The sequence below is a fragment of the Rhipicephalus microplus genome, chromosome 4 (assembly GCF_043290135.1).
Source record: "Rhipicephalus microplus isolate Deutch F79 chromosome 4, USDA_Rmic, whole genome shotgun sequence".
Taxonomy (NCBI): domain Eukaryota; kingdom Metazoa; phylum Arthropoda; class Arachnida; order Ixodida; family Ixodidae; genus Rhipicephalus; species Rhipicephalus microplus.
In genome coordinates, this window is record NC_134703.1 from 217,536,586 (window position 1) to 217,551,178 (window position 14,593).

Here is a 14,593-nt window from a genome sequence, read left to right on the forward strand (position 1 = left end):
CTCTTCACGGCAAGTTATTTTTTCGTTCACTATCTTTCGGCCCATATATATATATATATATATATATATATATATATATATATATATATATATATTCACATGGAAGAATGCGCTAGCCTCCACTTTCTGCGGAGGGAACATCGTCTTTCCGGCTTGGGTCGTCTGTGCGTGAGCTTATCGCGTTAGCGAAGAAGAGAGGGGGGGGGGGTTACGGTTGCGCGTGGCTATTGCGCGCGGTTACGCGTGGTTGCGCGTGGTTACGGTTGCGCGTGGCAACGATTAGCGCGTGGCTATTGCCCCGACAACAGCCGTGAGCTTCTATGGGCTGCGTTCTCCACACGACAAAATGGTGCGAAAAGTGTACCTAGTGTGGCCGTCCTCATACCCAGTGTTCAAAGTTAAGCTTTATGATTTTTTTAGATTGGTACTCGAAGGCATGTGAGAACCAGTTGTGCGAATAAGTTAAGTGGTCAGGGGACAGAAAGTCAGATAATAATAACTGCTATCAGCAGCCCAACTAACTAAAATTTATATTTAACTTTTTATAGGCTGCGGTAAGTTGGCATGTCTGTATTGACAAAAAATGTAGGCAGTCGTGTTTATACATAGTTTTACTTGGAAGATTTTTTTAGCACGCCTGTGCTCTGAGATATCCGGCTCCGATGGTTAATTGTCCTTCGCTTGATTACGTATGCAGGACGGTGAGGATCAGCGCAAAGCTCAATCCTCCCTAAAGTGACGCATCTGCTGCGTGCGCTGTTTATTGTGTGAAGAGGGTAAATGTGATAACAGATAGCCTTGACTTTCCATCGAAAGAAAAAAAATTGATGAGCCCCTGCAACCAGTGTCGTCACACGCAACTGAAAAGCCCCTAACGTTAGCTGCAGATACAACGCCGAGAGATTGGTGCGAGCTGAAAATCTGGATCCCAGTGCGGGTGCGTAATAATGACTAGAGAAGCTTGCGTGGACGTTGCCTGGGATACGTGAAGAGCGTGACTGCTGATGACCCAGTACTGTAACATTTTTTGAAACCAAGAGCAACAACTTCACCAATGATTGCCGAAACAGTTTTATCCTTGCTGACGCATATTTCCTGCTGCTACATAAGCCTAATTGAATTATGCACAAATCTCTTCAAATCTGTTCACCTTTCAATACGTCAATGCCCCAAAATGTATTCGAAATGCCTCCCTTCAGTAGCAAGGCACAGCATGAATAACTCTCGCGTCGACTTGATGACTCTGCGCACTATTTCTGCAGGAGTCGCACAGCCAGATGTTCTTTCATCCTTCATGTCGTTACCATCGCTGGGCTGTGTCACGTAAACTCAATCTTTAACCTAGCCCCCCAAAAAAAAGTCGAGTTTAAAAAGTCAGAAGACCTTGGTGTTCAAAACATCGCACTCACAAGCCACTGTAGTGGAAAACATCTATCCAACCAGCTTTGTAACCTGGTAGAAAAATGCGGTGGTGCTCCATCGTGCTGAAACCATACTTCACGTAGATCATTAAGGGAAAGACTGAAGACAAGGTCAACAATGACAACACCTAATATTCCTTCTGTATACATCTTGCCGTTCAAGTTGTCCTAAAAAGTGAGGTCCAACGATTGTGTCCACGAGTATGCCTTGCCACACATTCGCACTCCATTGAACTTGATGCTTGCGCTGCCTTAGCTATTGTGGACATTGTTGTGCCCAATAATGGGTGGGGGGAAGATTAGCACTTCCATTTCGGCAAAACCAAGCTTCGTCAGTCTAAATCAATCTGTGAAAAAAAAATCATTTTCTTGATCGGTTCGGCCGAGGCCCCAATTGCAGAAGCCCACTCGTTTTTCAAAGTCGACGTCATTTAGGTCCTGATGAAGGTAAACGTGATATGAACGGAACTTGGGCTTTCTTGAAACATTTGTGACTGTTCCGACGATGCTACCGCACTGATCGGCAATCTGTTGGATGCTGGATGCTGGCATTGACATTACGCACGCGACAACGTCGGTTTGAAAATCTTCATCGACGATTTCCTTCGTGGTATGTCTTAGAAGGTGGACCGAGCCTGTTGTTCGAAAGCGTCGAAATAGGTTTATGAAAGGGGGCCTCGTTGGAAGGGAGCGGTGTGGGTGGCAAGTCACGTAAAACTCCATAGCCAACGAAGCGTTGCAATTCATTCCAGCGATTGCAAGCACAACGTCTACTTTTTCTTTGGTAGAGTGCCTCAAGCCAGAAGCAGCTCAAAAGAACCCCACGTGAATTTCCTTGGTAGACCTTCAATGCAGAGAAGCTGTGCTACCGGAGGAAGCCTAGAACAGGACGGTAAAGGTAACGCGTACACAAGATGTCTCCATGTGATCTATATTGACGTAAATGTCTTGATAAACGGTCTCCTGTTATGGAGTTTATCAGGATTATGCGTAAGGCTCATGGCACACCGCGCTGTCACATTTTGATTGCGCTGGCCGAAAGAGCAAAGGTAATAGTTATCATGTATGCCTACGCTTTCACCCTGTTCACATACTAAACACCAGACGCAACAGATGCGTCACTGTCACTTTAGGGAGGAGCTCTGCGCGGAATCTCACCCTCTTGCATGCGTAATCGTACGAAAGAGAAATAAACTAACCAGATATCTCGGAGCGCAGGTGTGTTAGAAAACAATCTTCCAACTGAAACTGTGTACAAACACCACAGCCTTTTTTATTTTTTTACAATATAAACATGCCAACTTACCGCAGCCAGTAAAAAGGTAAATAATGAATTTTAATTCATTGGGCGGCTGACAGCGATAGTTAACATCTTTCTGTCCCCCTGGCACCTTAACTTATTTGAACAAGTGGTTGTGACGTGCCTTCGAGCACCTGATTTAAAAAAAACATAAGTCCTAATTTTGAACACCCAGTAGATGCCCACTACACATAACCCACCGCCCCCAGCATTGTGCTCTCAACGTTAGAGCAACCATGTTCGAGTGTCACTTTCATCGTGTTCAAAGTCACAAGGCTTGCTGAATGCTGATGGTGCGGGGAGTCTCGCGCTAAACGCGGGCACAGTGGCCGGGCGCCGCATTGCCGCGTGGCGGAATGCAACCGTGAAAGGCGGCACACGGCAGATCGTGTTGTCTGTACAGCGCGTGAAGTAATAACGTGAAAACACTGACATCACATTCACTGTTGTCAGTGCATCTAGCGCGCGTTCTTTTGCACTTGCTTCATTGCCAGCGAGTTGTTGCTCGCTGTTATTACTCAAACGAAATGATTTCGCCGACGGTGTTGCGCTGGCCCAGCGTGTTGAGCCCCATTCGAAGGTTTTCGGTTAGCCACGACAGGCGTGCTGCGCAATGCACGCAGTTTAGGCGCCAGAGAGAGTCGCACCTTCTGCTTCACATTCTGATGTAAACAAGAGAGGAGAATTTGCCTAGTCAATATGGGAGACTTTCAGCTTCACCACGGCTTCACAACGAGTGACATCAGGGCCTCTCCTCAGTTGTTTCCTTCCTCCATGCGCCGGGATATGGTGAACTAGATTATTCTAGTTCACTATACACCGAGATATGGTGGCTAATTCTAGCCAACATAATCGGGGATGCTGCTCTCGACACTGTCTAATTCCACCACATTGTCAAAGTTTGTAATGGCGGCACTTTAGGACAATCAAAGAGGTCGTAGCAGTCCACTGCACCATTTATCCTCCATCAATATCTGAATCTGACAACATGGCGGCATTGGACAGTGACAAAAATTATAGTGTACTAGATTATGAGGAAGTGTGATAGGCACCCTCTCTGGCCACGCATCGCGTGAAGTGGCGCACGTGGACAAAAAACTGGTGCTCAAGGCGGCGCTGCCGTAACATGAGCTGGCAGGACTGTCAGCTGCTCCACGCCGCTCTGCCTACTGCCTTCGGGGGGGGGGGGGGTGATTATAAATGAAAAGAAAAGAAAAGTGAGCCCCGTAACTGTCTTTCAGGGGGAAGACACCTCAACAGTAGCTCACGAGGGATGGGGGTTGAAAAGGGAATAAAAGGATAGGATTAAAAGGTAGAGAGACAGAGAAAGAGAGGACGGGGAGAGCGAGGCGTAGGGACATGAAACGACGGAAGTAGGGAGAAGACAGAAAAGATGGGCACGGTTGCAGGAGTCCGAGGACAGGGCACCACTGGCGAGAGTTCTTGTTGGCGACAGGAGATGGCGTATGGCTAATCCAGTCGGCCAGAGCTACGCTGTCGTCGCCATAGGAGACCGGCGTCAGGAGGTGGCGTAGGACCAACCCAGTTGGCCAGAGCTGCACTGTCGTCGGAGATCGCGAGGGCGCAACCGGTCGGCACAGAATCGGGTGCTGTTCAGTGACCTGTTGCTTGTGTTCGCGCCCGCTTAACAAAAGTTTCTATGACAATGTTTTTGCTGGCCACGTGACAGTGATGCAATGCCGAGTCATCAACGGCAACGACACTGCTTTGAACTAGGTGCGAAACAGGGTATAACATTAGAAAAAAAGTGAGCAGCCGTCGCTTTTCGCTGCACTCAAAGACGAAGCACGGAGGAAGGTTTGGGAACAGAATTTACATAGAAAGAATGGGACCTTGAACGAAAGCTGCTCTGTATGTGAGCTACACTTCGAGCCTTCATGTGGTCTCGGAGACTACGTGCACGTTAAAAACGGCGAAGAAGTTCGTGTACCATGTAGGGGACCGGAGCTAACGCCGGACGCCGTGCCGATGTTACTGCCGAACACTCCAAGCTACTTATCGAAGAAAACGCCGCATCCAAGATCTCCGAGAAAGCGGAAGAATTCTGCGGTCGAATCTACCATCTCCAAGAAAAATGCAGCACCCTGTTTTGACGGTGAGACCACTGATTCAGGTTTATCGATGGACTTTCCTGCTGACTACGAACCCGAGGTGGCGAACACTACAGGACAGCAGCTTCACTAGAATGCTTACTCAATCTTTGTTTACCTTCAATTTATATGAGCTTGATCGCACCGCATCTTGTGTCAAAGACAGCGATAATTTACGTGCTGTCACGACTTCATTTTTTTGTGAAGGGCATCAACCAGCTCCGAGAGGCAAAACGAAAAAAAAGCTGCAAGCAAAATTCAGTCTGTGTTCAAAAAGGTGCCAGCGTGATGAAATGATCGTAAACTGATAATTCCATGGAATGGTGATGAATTTGATCGGTGGTACTGCTCACTGCAGTATGCGTGCTCGTAAATAAAGGGTTTATTTCTTTCTTGCAGTCTGACAGTAGTGCCAAGTGTTATGTTCTTTTGACTGTACAGTGCAATATCCCGGCTACAGCAGCAGTATTTCGGTGGGCACGTAATCGTTTAAGGGCTTAAGATTGTCATAATTATTCCCAAGTGTTTAGCTACGGCGTGCCTTTCAATCAAATGGCAGTTCTGTCACCTAGCAGCGTAATTAAAATTGCATGATGCAACTATCGACAAGAACGGTGCCGCGCGCGTAACGAAGGAAGTAGAAGCTTTCGCAGTGTGCAGACTACGACTTGATATATCAGTAGTATAACAAGAAACTTTCGGGTTTATAGATGCTCCTTCGATACCTCAATCTTTCTCATTTTCTATTCGTTCACCAACAGAGCTTTGAAAACTGCAGGCAGTTTCCTCAGGGATGACTGCTTCACCGTGGTTTGTTAATACCTGCATTCGGACCGTGCGTTGCAGCGTTGACATTTCGTTTTTTTAATGCAGTACAAACACACCCTATCAGAAAGCTTTTCGCGGACGTGTCATCAATCACGTATGCAAGCACATATCACGCGATCGAATCCCGGCCGCGGCGGCTGCATTTTCGGCGTAGGCGCAAATACTGAGGTGCGTGTACCTAGTAGATTTAGGTGCACGTTAAAGCACTGCAGGTGGTCGGATTTCCGGAGCACTCCTTTACGGCGTCTCTTATAATCGTATGGTGGTTTTGGGACGTTAAAGCCCTGCTATTACTAATATCAAAGCACAGAAGTGCATAAAGTTCAAAGCGTGAGGTGACAACCCATGCTAAGGTGGCGTCATCTCGTGGCTGTCAATACCAACTGCGTCAGCCACGGCTCCTCCCTGAACACGCTACCCGATATTCTAGTACACTATGGACGGTTTCGGTGTTTGTAAAAAAACTGGCTCACGCCGAACAGCCTATTCCAGAAGATTTCCGGTGCGCCACTTCCGGTAATGCTTTTTCAATGGTCTCGGCGGTGTTTTCATGGTGTGTTTGAGTTTTCCGCTCTATGATTTTTGGCGCATTCCTTAGGACGTGTTAAAACCAACGTTTGCGGCTACACGAAAAGGCTTGATGTAGCACACGGGAAGTACAGGTGCGACCTCTGCTGCAGGTAACACGGCTCGGGTAACCGATGGGCGCCGCGTGAAATATCCGCCGAGGAGTTCCCATGACCGTGGCCGCCAGCTGTGTGTTATACCAGTGGCTGATAGAAAACGCACAAATTGCAGAAGAAGTTTGTCAGGGAACCTAATTGGGCCAGTTTGTTCCGCATGTCGACGATGCGGATACACTTTTTGTAGACGCGGACAGGGAATTGACAACGCACTTTTATTTTTCATGTGCGTGTCTTCAAAGCGCACACAAATTGTCGATATGCCGGAGAAGAGTGCTCGATTCATAGGGAAGCTGTACAATTCAGCTTTTCGACAGGAACTTAAAACATGCTTCCTGTCGAACCACGAGCATATTTGTGCCTTCGTCTAAGCACTCAACCTTGGCATAAAATGCTTATTTCTGCACCTGTGTCACACCGGTCACTTTTTATAGAGATCAGCGGCAATTGGAACCACTCACGATCCAAAGTGTTCATGCGACTGAGAAATTATGAAATGTACTGATTATGTGATCACGTCTACTGTGGTTGGGTCACGCAGACTATTATGACTACTCCCGAGTGAACTCTTCATAAACAAAACTTTCTAGGGTCCATGTTCACACCGCAAGATAAATGAGGCGGCGATGTTAGCGGCGGAAAGGCAGGCGATAAGTCATTTGCTCGCACAGATGAGAGCCCACTCGCTGGTGTCGCTTAAAAAAATTCGAGTGCAAGGACAAGAAAACATGAACACTGCTCGGCGATTCATACTGAGCGCTGTACTTAGTTCCCAGCGTTGTTTCGAACAGTACACACCAATGATGTCGCTCGAACACCTTTGCGATGGATGGACTTTCAGTGTTAGGTTTCACGTTGTGCTACCTATTTCAGGCGTCAGTATACACACATCTGCCACGGGCGGAGGACGACAATGACCGATGTGTTCTTAGTAACGGCGACATTCTACTAGTCTTACGTCTGACTGTCAGGCCAGTGTGGTCAGATTTGGGTGCACGTTAAAGAACCCCAGGTGGTCGAAATTTCCGGAGCCCTCCACTACGGCGTCTCTCATAATCATATGGTGGTTTTGGGATGTTAAACCCCAAATATCAATCAACGCCTGAGTGTCGCCTCTGTACCACTAGTCGGCGCTGAGCTTTACATTGCCCTTAATGAAGTAGGCAGAATAAAGCTGTGTGCTCTTAGTGGGAATACAGTTTTCTCGCATGATCGCTGCAATCTAGGCGCTCGTTCTATCGTCATTGGTCGGAAAGCAGAACGTTTTCATTAGCCCGTAAAATTAGTTCAGACTTGCAGACTGCATCTTGACTTGACACAGCATGTGCTAGAGTTGTGAACACTTCATCAGAACAATTTTATCTGCTTGGAACATCGGAAGACAAGCAGCCGCGGCCAGCAACGAAGTCTAAAACCAGGTAAAAACAAGCTAAACAGGAAGTTTGCAAAGGTGTTTCACAGTGAACGCAAAATGTTGCAAGAGACCTTCAAGCGCTAGCGAAACCATCTATACCAGAATAACACCCCAGGGCGTCCAAACAAGTAGAATGGTTACAGCCGCGCAGAACCGCATCGCATTTGCACATCCTAATTTATTATGCTGAGAAGAAAGCTTAGTTACAGGATATAAATTTAAAAATGTAGATTCATATACTATACAAATACCTGAAGCGTATGTTACTTGATTGAATGAGCGATTGAATAAAAATTCTCGCCAAGTTATATTTAAAAATATTCGAAGAACTTTAAGAGCGCGAAATTTGAAACGTCTTTTGAAGGTACACAGAGAACGCAATTTGGATTAACGAAATGAATGACAGTGGTAATGACCACCACAAAAAAATGATATATATATATATATATATATATATATATATATATATATATATATATATATATATATATAGTGTGAGCGCTGACTATGTACTTCATCTTCATCTGTATGACCAAACCATTGTAGTGATCATCATTGTATGTCACACGGGCTGGCTCTCTGGCTCGTGCGTCTGGATTAAAAAAAGATAACCTGGTTGCTGCCGTACCGGACGTGGTCTCATAAGTGGTGGAGCGTGCTTTGGTTCCCACGTCCTCCTGCTCAACCCATCACCCCTGGAGCTCCGGTCTGGTCGACGGTTGTGCCCTCAAGCAACAGCAATGGCAGAACCCAACCCGCCCGCTGCTGCAACCGCTCCTTCTCAGCCACTTAGGCTTCACTACACCGTGAGTACCTCTCATCGAGACCCTCCGGTATTTTCCGGCCTTCGCAATGAAGACGTCGAAGAATGGCTCGACAGTTATGATCGAACCAGCGTTTGTAATTATTGGGACGAGGCGCACGAACTGCGCTACGTTCCTTTCTACCTTGATGGCGTCGCTGAAACCTGGTATTACAACCACGAGAGCGACTTCGCCAATTGGTCGGCCTTCACGGGGCATCTCTGTCAGGTATTTGGCACGTCCGCAGGATGTTCTGTAGTAGCGAAACAGAAGCTCGCAACCCGCATCCAAGGGGACCACGAATCGTATACGTCCTACATTGAAGATATTCTGGCTCTCTGTCACCGAGCACAAAATGACATGACGGAGGCCGATCGCATCCGTCATCTACTGAAAGGTATCAACTCTGTGGCCTTCAGTGCACTACCGTCCGGGACGTCATCATTACATGCCAACGCGTGGACGCGCTTCATTCCATGCGCCTTCCACACGCCTCCTGCGACGCTCGCTTTACCAAAGAGCATGAATTGCGGGCCCTTATCCGCACAATTGTCAGAGAAGAACTTCACGGCCTTATTCCAGGCAACCCTACCATTGCGTCTGTCCACACACCTCCTCCCAACATGCGAGAGATAATCAAGGACGAACTGGCATCAATGACAAGCGCTACACATGCCCCGTCTCCTGTGCGCTTCCCAGTGCCTTCGTACGCAGAAGTTGCATCGCGGGCCCCTGCACCAGTTCCAACCGTGCCTGCGGACGTCGGATGCGACCATGTGGCTGCGATGACAACGCAAGCGCCAAGGCCACGCCACTATTCTACATGGCGTCCTCCCCGCCCCGTCTGCTTCTACTGTGGCATAAGGGGTCATATATCCCGTTTCTGCCGCCGCCGTCAGCAAGATGAACGACGTGGTTACTCAGCTTACGAGAGAGACTTTTCCCCGAGACCCGATGAATACGATCCCGCACCGTATCCATCCACCTTTCGTCAGTCGCCCTCCCCTCCACGGTCTCATGCTGGACCTGATCATTCTCGTTCATCTCGACACCAGTTCTAGTTTCTGCTAATGGTGGATCACCACCGGATAAAAGATGTGTGTGTGTCGTGTATGTGTGCCCTATCCTGAGTCTTGTTAGTGTTACCTCTGTTCTCCGTCACCGTTTCGGCGTACGTCATCACCCTTGCGTCCCGCTCCAATCTCTCGGGACTCGGAAAAGTAGAACGTGCCGTTTTTGGAGGGGAAACTGCTTGTCGTCGGAACGCTACAACTCCTCCGTCTCGTCCAGCTAATTTACTGCCTGTTTCTGTGGAAGGTGTTTTTGTTGACGCCCTTATAGACACTGGAGCCGCAATTTCGGTAATTGATCGTGAATTATGTTTTCGCCTGCGTAAAGTGCGAACTCCTTATGCCGGTCCCATGTTATGCGGTGCTAATGACAGTCCAATTTGCCCGACCGGGTTGTGCACTGCTCGTATTCTCATCGATGGGATCCGTCATCACATACAATTGGCTGTGCTGTCTTCGTGCGCTCATCAGATAATCTTAGGCTGGGACTTCTTGTCAGCGGCGTCTGCTGTAATTTCGTGTGGTCAGCCCCTCATTCGTATTACGGACACTGAGCTTTCTTCTGCTGCCGACCTTTCGTCACCCAACCTTGTGACAGCTGCGGATTTCCTCCTGCCTCCCGGACGAGAACGTGTCCTTACGATCAAGTCACGAGACATTCTAGATGGTGACGCTGTGGTTTCTCCTTGCCAGCGCTGCATTTTTCGAGGGATCACCATCGCATCTTGTTTAGTGCGGTTCTCCCGTGGTTATGCAAGCATCACGGCCTGCAACACGACGCCAGAACCACTTCTTTTGCCTGAGGGGACCACTGTTGCCAGCATTACTGAAGGAGCACCGCTTTGTGTCGTCACTGGTTCTTGATGATGATGATAATGTGGGGTGTTTTATGGCACAATTGATGGCCAAAGAGCGCCATTTCAATGAGTATAGAGATGCGGACAATGATATGTTGCATGGCTGTATAGGGGCCTTAAAATTCCTCGCGATAATGCGGGTAAAAACATAAGTATTAAAGACATGACAGTGGCGTGATATGCATATTGAAAAGGGTGACAAAGGTTTTGATAATAAAAACATGTAAAAATATTTGGCACTAGAACACTTGCCTCATCAGTGCCCTTGTGTCCAAGGGCTGCGAGGCAAGTGCTTTTAAATGTAATCACAGCAGCAGTGACCTCTCTTGAGAGGTCACGCTACGCAATGCCTGGGTATAATACATGGTAGAAATTAACATCTCTTAAAAAAGCTAACAATGATTTATGGGTGAAAAGTGGTTCCCTACAGACAAACATTGCAGGGTGTAAAGGTATATGTTGTCGGTAGGGTAATGGGAAGTGTTGTCTTCTTACAGTGTCTAACTGTTTACATTGGATTAAAACGTGAAAAACTGTTAAAGCCTCACCACATGTGTCACACAATGGTGGATCACCACCGGATAAAAGATGTGTGTGTGTCGTGTATATGTGCCCTATCCTGAGTCTTGTTAGTGTTACCTCTGTTAGACGTGATTTTGATACTGGTGGCCAATGGCCAAGGTGTGGCTTGATAACGTGTAGTTTGTTTTGTGTGTGTGTATCCCACTTGCTCTGCCAGTAGTCCCTGAGGTTTAGTTTGAGAGACGGCTTAAGATCAAGGGCAGGGATTGATATGGATGTAATGGCGGTGCTCTCATGGACGGATGCAGCGAGCTGATCCGCCCTCACGTTGCCTTGGATTTCACGGTGCCCTGGCACCCAGCACACTACAACATGTTGTTTGTGCGTGTAGAGTGTGCACAAATTGGAGTAAAGTGAGACAAGGACTGGGTTTTTTGTTTTTTAAGAGTGTGCAGAGCCGTTACCACACTGAGGGAGTCTGTATAAATTACTGCTTTTTGTATTTGTAATTGTTTGATGTGTTTAGCTGCCACCAGTATCGCGTAAGCTTCCGCTGTGAAGATACTTGTGCGTGGATGTAGAGGGCCAGCATCCGAAAAGGATGGGCCGACAGCAGCGTAGGATACAGAGGAGTTAGTCTTGGAGGCATCTGTGAAGAACTCAGGACATGTGTATTTGTGTTGAAGTTCCAGAAAGTATGTTCGGATATGGGCAATAGGTGCATGTTTTGTAACCTCTAGGAAAGACACATCGCAGTCTATAGTCTGCCACTGCCACGGTGGCGGGTATGCTACAGGAGCCATTAAACTGTGTTCAAGTGACACTTCAGTTTCTTCAGCTAGACACTTCAGGCGAATTGAGAAGGGCTGCCTCATCGAAGGCCTGTTTTGAAACAGAGTTGAGCTCGACAAATTATTAATTGTAAAGTATGAGGGGTGCTTCTTGTCTGCTTTCACCTTAAGGAAATAAACAAAGGACATGTAAGTTCTCTGCAGATGAAGGGACCACTCATTTGACTCAACATAAAGGCTTTCTACGGGGCTGGTGCGAAAAGCACCCGTAGAAAGGCGGATGCCCAAATGGTGCACGGGGTCAAGCATCTTCAAGGCACTTTGAGTGGCAGACTGATAGACAACGGCCCCATAATCTAGGCGGGTACGAATAAGGCTTCTATAGAGGTTCATGAGGCATTGCCTATCACTGCCCCACGTAGTACGTGACAACACTTTTATAACATTCATGGCTTTTAAACATTTTGTTTTTAAATACTTGATGTGCGGTACGAAGGTCAACTTGTTGTCCAAGATTAAGCCTAAGAATTTATGCTCGGCTTTGACGGACAGACGTTGCCCGTTCAGCCGAATGTCAGGTTCCGAGTGCACGCCTCTCTTTCGAGAGAACAAGACACACGTGCTTTTTTGTGGGTTATGTCGAAATCCGTTTTCGTCTGCCCATTTGGAGACCTTATTTAAACCCATCTGAACCTGCCGCTCACACATGGCTAAGTTGCATGACTTGAAGCCAAGCTGAACGTCGTCGACATATGTACAATAGAACATCATGCGGGGAATGGACAAGTGCAAAGAATTCATTTTGATGATAAAAAGTGTGCAACTAAGCACACCACCTTGTGGCACGCCTGTTTCCTGGACAAATGTTTGGGAGAGCACACTGCCTAGACGGACACGGAATGCCCGGTTTGACAGGTAACTTTCGGTTATATGAAACATTCTTCCGCGCACACCAAGGTGGGACAGGTCTCTTAGAATTCCGAAACGCCATGTTGTATCATACGCCTTTTCGATATCGAGGAACACAGAGAGAAAATGTTGTTTATGGACGAAGGCGTCTCTTATCTGTGCCTCGATACGAACGAGGTGGTCTGTGGTGGATCTACTTTCTCGAAACCCGCACTGAAATGGGTCGAGCAAATTGTTTGTTTCAAGAATATGTAGAAGTCGGCAGTTTATCATTTTTTCGAATACTTTGCACAGGCAGCTTGTAAGTGCAATAGGCCTATAACTTGAAGCTAAAGAAGGGTCCTTGCCCTCTTTCAAAATGGGAATAATAATAGCCTCTTTCCAGGAGGTAGGGATAGTGCCAGAAAACCAGATAGCATTGTATAAACAAAGTACGGTTTTTCGTGTTTCGGCTGGTAGGTTTTTTAACATTTCATACACCACACGGTCAGAACCCTGGGCAGAAGTACTGCAGGAGTTTAGAGATGTTCGGAGCTCAGCTAGACTGAAAGCTTGGTTATATGCCTCGTATCTAGTGGATTTATGTTCTAGTTTCTGCTTTTCTATTCTTGTTCTGTATTTTTGGAAAGTGTCAGTATAGTGGGACGAGCTGGATACCCGTTCAAAGTGTGCACCGAGGAAGTTTGCCTGATCTTCCAAGGTATCAGGATCACCCTGAGTGTTTACGAGTGGAAGTGTGTGTACTTGTTTTCCTGCTATCCTACCGACCATGTTCCAGACTTTAGCCTCCTGTGTATATGAAGTGATCTCTGACAAAAACTTCTGCCAGCTTTCTCTTCTGGCCTGCCGACGGGTTCTCCTGCCTGAGACTTTATTTTCTTAAAGCTCCCAAGGTTTTCCGCTGTCGGCAAGTTGCGCAGCAACCTCCATGCCCTGTTCTGTTCCTTTCGCGCATTACGACACTCTGTGTTCCACCATGGGACGTGTCGCTTGCCGGGCTGTCCCGATGTTTGTGGGATGCATTTGGCTGCTGTGTTAATAAGGAGAGCTGTGAAGTATTGCACAACTTCATCTATGCTTAGCGTACATATGTCAGTCCAAGATAAGTGAGCTTTGTTATGAAACTGTTTCCAGTCGGCTTTGTGTATAAGCCATTAGGGAACTCGTGGAGGATATTCGTATGATGTTTGTGTACTCAAAACGACAGGAAAATGGTTGCTTCCGTAGGAATTATTTAGAACTTTTCATTGGAGTAATGATACAAGTGATGGAGATGCGATGCTGAGATCTATGGAAGAGTAGGTTTTGTTGGCAAGGTTATAATATGTTGCCTCTTTCCTATTCAACAGACAGGCGCCGGAGGAAAAAAGGAACTGTTCAATGAGACGACCTCGTGCGTCGCAGCGAGAATCACCCCATAGACTGCTATGAGCATTCAGGTCACCAAGGACCAGATAAGGTTCGGGTAGTTGGTCTATTAAGGATTCGAATTCTCGTTTTCCAAGACGGTGGTGTGGGGGTATGTACTGAGAGCAGATGGTGACGAGCTTGTTGAAAAGAACTGCTCGAACAGCCACTGCCTCTAGTGTTATTTGCAGTGGTAAATGTGTGCATGCTACTTTTTGATTAACAATAATGGCTACACCGCTGGATGATGCCGCAGCATCATCTCTGTCTTTTCGGAAGAGAACATACCGACGCAAAAAATTCATGTTTTTAGGCTTTAAATGAGTTTCCTGTACACACAGCACTTTCGGCGAATGTTTGCAAAACAGCTCTTGAACATCATCGAGGTTTCTGAGGAGTCCTCTGACGTTCCAATGTATTATTTGTGTTGCCATATTGGAGGTAACGTAGTGCTGTGTGTAAGGAACAATGGGTGTG

The 14,593-nt window shown here is 47.0% G+C and overlaps 1 protein-coding gene across 7 annotated transcripts in view; it reads left to right on the forward strand.

The window, feature by feature from the left end:
• Positions 1-14,593, forward strand: part of LOC142814754 (uncharacterized) — a 208,763-nt gene that overhangs the window by 55,004 nt on the left and 139,166 nt on the right. Inside the window, exon 2 of one of the 7 annotated variants that reach the window (XM_075894001.1) lies at positions 2,210-2,319. The exons of 5 other annotated variants lie outside the window; for them this stretch is intronic. The gene's annotated coding sequence lies outside the window, so the exon portion shown is untranslated. Of the gene's footprint in view, positions 1-213; positions 2,320-14,593 lie in introns of those variants that run through there. One more of the 7 variants, XM_075894000.1, reaches the window with a different exon arrangement.